Genomic DNA, 7,321 nt, shown 5'->3' on the forward strand with positions numbered 1-7,321 from the left:
ATAGTAAAGCATTAAAACACATTCTTTACAAGTTCTAAGGTCTTTATACTGAGCCAAAAAAAAAAAAAAAATCATGACATGGTGTTGTTTGCTGCCATTGAGTTGATTCTGACTCATGGGTACCTCCTGCGTGTAGAGTAGAGCTGCTCTGTAGGGTTTTCAAAGCTGTAGTCTTTTTGGAACAGATTTCCAGGCTTCAATTCCAAAGCTACTCTGGACAGGTTCAAACCCCTAATCTTTTGGGTACCAGTCTAGCACTTAACCATTTCCACTACCCAGGGACCTGTTCCTGACATATAGTTTTACATATATTGAAATGATTGGCTACATTACTCATACTCATTGCTGTTGAGTCAGTTGCGACTCATGGCTACCCTACAGGACAGAGTAGAACTGCCCTATAGGGTTCCCAAGGCTGCAAATATTTACAGAAGCAGACTGCCACATCTCTCTCTTGTGAAGAGGATGGTGGGTTTGGCTGGTGGATTCCAGCCTCTGACTGTTTGGTTACCAACCAAGCACTTTAACCACTGTACCACAAGTGCTCCTTATATACACATATACACTTTTTTTTCATTAAAAATGAAGAACTTCAGTGTAAGGCACTGTTGTCCAAGAGTTAAATGAAGACTAAAAGTTCACACAATACCACCTTGCTCTAATGCTTCTCAAACATGTCCTTCACCCTACCACAGACATGAGGGTAATAATAGCACCCACTCAGCAAACTCTTTGAAATAGTATTCCTCTCAAAGCACGAACTGGCGTTTTTCCTCAAAAAAAAAAAAAAAAAAAAAATGACTATTTTATATTAACAACAATAATTACAGAAGAAGTGTCTTGAGAGGGGGAAAAAAACAAACAAATAGAAAACTATAGCAGCTATTTCGGCCTAGAAGAAGTTTCCTAATACTTCCTGTGTTTTTTCAACAGTCCGAAGGAATACATTTACTCTGTTGTCTTGTAATCCTCATGATAAGAAGGGATAAATTTACAAGTGTGTCCTTGGTTCAGATGGTACTTAATGAGAAGTTAAGTGCTACCTGTACAACTGGGCTGAAGAATCAAATTTCTCTTGGTCCCTTGAGGAATCAAAACAATTGCCTAATGCCACATCAAGGACAGGATCACAAATTTTTAAGAATATCTTAATTTACTCTCATGAAATACATTAGCACTGAAACCTCATGAAAGCTGGATTCAGGAATTATCAGAAGTCTGCAACGTGACTTTTAAACAAAAACAGGCGCTTTGCTCTTTACTGCTCATCTGCTCTTTTGCAGTAATAGTTTTCTGGGATAACCGTTCCTCACACGGATAATTATCAACAAGACACCTAAAAGACACAGTTTTTTCAAGTTTTTACCAAAAATTCATCTCAAGGTAAAAAGTCATCCAGGAAAGTAAAACTTCAAGTTGATAAAGTATTGTTTATATGCACTACACCAAGCAATCCACTCAGGGTTTTAACAGTTTTAAAAATTATACCACGGTATGGATGAACAATGAATGACGTAGTTTCGATGCGGTATTACTATTATTATTAGTCTCAGAAGGGGTTTCCCCAGTATGCAACGTCTTCAACAACCAGAAAAGGCCAGCAGCTTCTCATATCCTATGGGATTCAATACAGAACGCCTGTACTTCTATAAACAAGTCCTGTACATTAATAATTTTGTTACAGATCAAGGACTGGAGGAAGACACAGACGAGGTGCATCAAATGACCCTTAAATTGTTCACAAGTAGAGATGAAATTTGATATATAAAGGTGGATAAATTCAAGAGGTAGATCAACAGCTATAGTAAGCTGATTTACAACTTCCATTGAATGTAAGGACATGTCCATATTGACCAGGCCTGAAACATACTTGGTTATCGGGTTTGACTGTGTGTTAATTTCAGCAACATTTCTATAGTAACTAGAGAGTTGTTTTCCATGAGATCAGGAAGATTGGCTGGAATCAGGCCAATGTGATAAACAAGTCTTGCATTTTTTTCTAAGTCACCAAGGAATGTGCTTGTTGAGCAGATAAGGGGTGTTTGAAGGCTTTGGCCATTATTTGCTTCATCTCTACACACATTGATGTATCCCACTGAATTGCATGGTCAGTCTCTGTTGGATTTAGCCACGTCAACTCATCCTCACAAACGTGGAGTGGAGGTGTTAGACAAACGATGGCCAAAAATGGCTTTCAATAGATGGTTTTGGAACACTGACTAAAGCTTCTGTGTTTTGAGAGACAATCAAGCTGTCAAATCCAGAGTTGGAAGAATCGAGGTCTGGGTCACTGCGAATACTAGGGAAGCTAGCTTTACTCTGGGTTGGAGATCTGAATGACCCTCAGCTAAGGCTACCTGAAGCCCACTTATGTCCACAGACTGGCCCCTGTTTCCAACACCCATGAAAGCAATCTGGAGAGATGTCTTTTAGAAGAGTTCCCTTGGTGGTGCCAGCATCAGCTGGGAAAGAAAAAAACTTTTCTGTTGGAGTTATAGGAGGTAAAAATCCTGAGAGTGGTGGCCAGTCCAGCTGCTGGCCGCCACATGCAGGCTTCACAGGACAGAGTTTAGCAGGTGTTTGGAACTGGCAACAAAGGGGGTGGCAGCAAGCAAACTGAAGTTGTCAAGGATTTCATTTTACTTTGATCCACAATCAATACCCATAGAAGGAGCAGTCAAGAAATCAAAAGACACATTGCACTGGGCAAGTCTGCTGCAAAAGACCTCTTTAAAGTGTTGAAAACCAAATATGTCACTTTGAGGACTAAGGTGCGCCTGACCCAAGCCATGGTATTTTCAATCCCATCGTATACATATGAAAGCTACATGATGAATAAGGAAGACCAAAGAAGAATTGACACCTGTGAATTGTGGTATTGGTGAAGAATACTGAATACACCATGGACTGCCAATAGAATGAACAAATCTGTCTTGGGAGAAATACAATCAGAATGCTCCCCAGAAGCAAGGATGGCGATATACATACTTCAGAGATGTTGTCAGGAGGGATCAGTCCCTGAAGAAGGACATCACGCATGGCAAAGCACAGAGGCAGCAGAAAAGAGGAAGGCCCTCAACGAGGTAAACGGACAGTGCCTGCAGGAATGAGCTCAAGCGTAATAATGACTGTAACGATGGCCCAGGCCCGGGCAGTGTTTCATCCTCTCATGCATAGTGTCACCATGAGTCAGAACTAGCTCGATGGCACCTAACAACAACATGCTGTCCTACACCCACTGCCATCAAGTCAATTCCAACTCAGCAACCCTATAGGACACAATAGACCTGCCCAATAGGCCGTCCAAGGAGTGGCTGGTGGATTTGAACTACCAACATTTTGGTTAGCAGCCAAACACTTAACCACTGAGCCACCAGGGCCCCCAAAACACAGTTGGCAGCAGTGGGATTCGAACCCATGACCCCACAGAGACCAGAGCCATAATCCAGTCCCGTAGACTGCTCAGCCACTATACTGCTCATTATACTTGCCTAGTTAAAAGGTAAGAGGCACTGGTGGTTCAGTGATCTTTCCATGGGGGTGATCCTGCTTTGATTCCCAGCCAACGCACCTTATGGGCAGCCACCACTTATCTGTCAGTGGAGGCTTGCATGTTGCTATGATGCTGAGCAGGCGTCCGCAGAGCTTCCAGAGTAAGATGGACTAGGAGAAAGGACCTGGTTATCTACTTCTGAGAATCAGTTAATGAGAGCCTTGTGAATCAAAACTATCTGGTGTTCTTTTATGCACAGGGTAACCATGGGGTGGGGGGTCACTCCTCAGCAGCTAACAACAATAACAGCTAAGGGGTAGGGTGGTGTCTGGATCAGGCTGCATGCTGGAGTCCTTGACTTCTAATCTTTTAATGGCCAGACTGTCGATCTTGGACATGATTCTTCACCTCTCTAAGTCTTAGTTTCTTCTTGAGTAACATGGGAATTATAATAACCGCTTTCCCTAATTTATAGGTAGTTAGAAGATGTTTCCTGAAATGCCTTGAAAATTCTAAGAAGCTATACAAATGAGAGATAGTATTAAACATCTCACGATAAGGTAATTTAACATAATTTTCTATCTATAAGTTACTTAAATGTATTAATTCCAAACAGTGAATTAAAATATATTTAAATTAGCATATGCCCTGATGGTTCTAGCTCATAGCATACCCTCAACTGGACATTGTTGGAGAATCAGGTATTTATCAAGTGCAATTAACATCTCAACCACCCGTCTGTTGGTTTGTCATACTGTGGTAGTTAGCGTGTTGCTATGTATGAGGTTGGAAGCTATGCCAATCGTATTTCAAATACCAGCAGGATCATACATGGTAGACAAGTTTCAGTGGCACTTCCAGACTAAGACAGACTTAAGAAGAAAGGCCTGGTGATCTATTTCTAAAAATCAGCCCATGAAAACACTATGGATCACAAAAGAATATTGTCCAATACAGTGCTATAAGATGAGCCGCCTAGGTTGGAAGGCATTCAGGACGACAATGAACTCGAACACATCAATGATGGTGAAGATGGTGCAGTACTGGGCAATGTTTTATTCTGTTCTATATGGTGTCACCTCAGTCACAGCAGACTCAAGGCACCTAATAACAACAACATTTAACACCTCTCGCATCAAGTTTTCTTTCACTGATGTTAAGGACCATGACCGTGCTCCTCCCTTAACAGTGACTGTCCTTAACAGTATGTATGATGTAGTCAGTGCCTAATCATATATTGAGTTTATATATTGAATTTACTTAGTGGTGGAGGTTTGTATTTCTAGGGCTTCATTTGGTCTCCTATCTGAGCGGCCTTCTTTTATGTCCCATTGTTCCAAATTATAAGAAACGCTGTTACCTACAGCTCCCAACCAGAGAAGGCTGCTGTGCAGGACCTCACAAGGGGCTGTACCCAGAGATACGGTAAAAACAGGCTGGGATTGTAGGAGTGACTTAAGTGTGGAAAACAGGTGGGTTTAGCTAGGTTATGCAGGCTTCCTGGGGACTGGCCCACTTTAATAATTCTGTGGGATCCAGGGACATAGGGGCTGTTCCTAGGTGTTTGGTACTAGACCCAGAATAATTAAGTCAGGTGCATAGTACACAGGAGTGTGAGAATCCAATGAGGGTTGTGGTTGGAGAGTGGACTTAAACAGCTACTAAAGAAGGTGAACTGACTGGCTTCCAGCCAGGGGCTCTAAACTGAGTCAAGACAATATCTGTTTAAAAACTATACTAAAACTGTGGACCAGGCAATGCTTGCCTCTCCCCTAGCAGAACTACAATACTTTGTAGTTCTTCAGGTAAATAAATAAGTGGTAGGAATAAAAGGGAAATTTCTCAGTACAAAAAAGGGCATCTACAAAAATCCCCACAGCTAACATGATACTCAGTGGACAAAGACTGAGAACATTCCCATTAAGTTCAGGAACAAGACAGAGATGCCTACTTTCACCACTCGTATTTAACATCATTCTGGATGTCCTACCAGAGTAATTAGGTGAGACAGAAGAAATCAAACGTACCCAAGTAATGAAGGAAGAAGTAAAACTATCTCTTTTTGCAGATGACAAGTATATACATAGAAAACACCAAAGAATCTACCAAAAAAGCTATTAGTACTAAGAAATGAATTCAGCAAAGCAACAGTGTGCAAGATCAATACACAAAAATAAGCACAGTTTCTGTACATCAGCAATCTGCAAAAAGAAGAAATACTAAAATATTACTCTTTACAATGGCATCTAAAAAATAAAATACCTATGAGTAAATGCAGGTAAAATCCCTATTTACAAAAAAGTATAAAACATTGCTAAAAGAAATCAAAGAAGACCTGAATAACTGAAGAACATTCCATGTTGGAAGACTTTATACAATTAAGATGTCGATACCACCCAAAGCAATCTATTAATTCCATGCCATCCCCATCAAAATTGCAACAGGATCTCGACAGAAAAGAAAAAGGCAATTCTCCAATTTATATGGAAGGGCAAGGGATCCCAAATACTGAAAGGAACCTTGAAGAAGAATAAAGCAGAAGGGCTCAAACTCTCATACTTCAAAACATACTACAAAGCTACACTAATATAAACATCCTGGTACTTATATAATAATAGACATATACCAGTGGGATAAAACTGAGACTACAGGAATATATATATATCCATAGATATGTGGTCAACTGATTTTCAACACAAATTCTAAATTCATCCAATTGGGGAAGGAAAAGTCCCTTCAATCAGTAGTGCAGGAAAAATTGGATATCCACATGCAGAAGAATAAACTAGGAACCAGCCATTACATGATGTGCAAAAACCAATTGAAAATGGGTCAAGGACCTTAATTTGAAAATGAAATTCATAGAAGAAAATATAAGGACTAAGTATTTTTTGGTAGGTATCAGATATAATAATAAAAGGCATGAGCAACAAATGAAAAAAAAGACAAATGGGGCCTCATAAATATTAAATATTTCTGTTCATCAAAAGAATTTATCAAAAAAGTGAAAAGACAGCCTACATAGTGGGAGAAACAATTTGGGAAACTTATATCTGATAAGAAAACCCTGACGGCATAGTGGTTAAGTGCTCCGGCTGCTAAAAAAAGGGTTGGCAGTTCAAATCCACCAGCCACTCCTTGGAAACCCTATGGGGGAGTTCTACGTCGTCCTCTTGGGTCGCTATGAGTCGGCATCAACTCGATGGCACTGAGTTTGGTTTGGTTTTATATCTGATAAAGGAATACAAAATTTATAAAAACTTCTACAGAGGCAGAGCCAAGATGGTGGAATACACAGACACTTCCGGAGAGCCCTCTTTACAACAAAGACCTGAAAAAAAAAGTGAAAGGAGTATTATGACAAGCTAGGAGCCCTGAGCTTCAAAGACGAGCTTAGAAAATGAACTGAGGGGGAGTGGAAGAGACTGTTCAGAAGCTGAGAGGAGTTATCCAGACCTGAATCGCAGGAAGCCTTCAGGCACCATTCCTGGTCTGGCAGCGGCAGGCTGGTACTAGCGTTCGGCCACAGTTTCCTCAGGGAGAAGCAGCCAGCCACACAGTCCACTCACACCTCCGGAACCTGAGAAGAATGGTGCTCTCGGCAAAAGCTAAGTACTTGTGTATATTTTGCCATGCCCCCCCACCCCAAAACTGGCTTCAGCGGCTGAATTCCCTGGGCCTGAGATAGGCCCTGTTGCACCTAGAGCCATCCTCCCGACCTTGGAGAAGGAAAAAATTTGCAATTGGGGGAAAAGATAATTTGCCAGCTCCACTAAGCGGGGGAGCTCAGGACAGAAGCAGGTCCCATCCAGGCATAAATGGTCCATG

The 7,321-nt window shown here is 41.1% G+C and overlaps 1 pseudogene; it reads right to left on the reverse strand.

Moving 5' to 3' along the window:
* Positions 1-1,482: 1,482 nt before the first annotated feature.
* Positions 1,483-6,570, reverse strand: LOC126061735 (CCR4-NOT transcription complex subunit 11-like; annotated as a pseudogene).
* Positions 6,571-7,321: the final 751 nt, after the last annotated feature.

Source organism: Elephas maximus, chromosome 18, assembly GCF_024166365.1.
Source record: "Elephas maximus indicus isolate mEleMax1 chromosome 18, mEleMax1 primary haplotype, whole genome shotgun sequence".
NCBI classification, from domain to species: Eukaryota; Metazoa; Chordata; class Mammalia; order Proboscidea; family Elephantidae; genus Elephas; species Elephas maximus.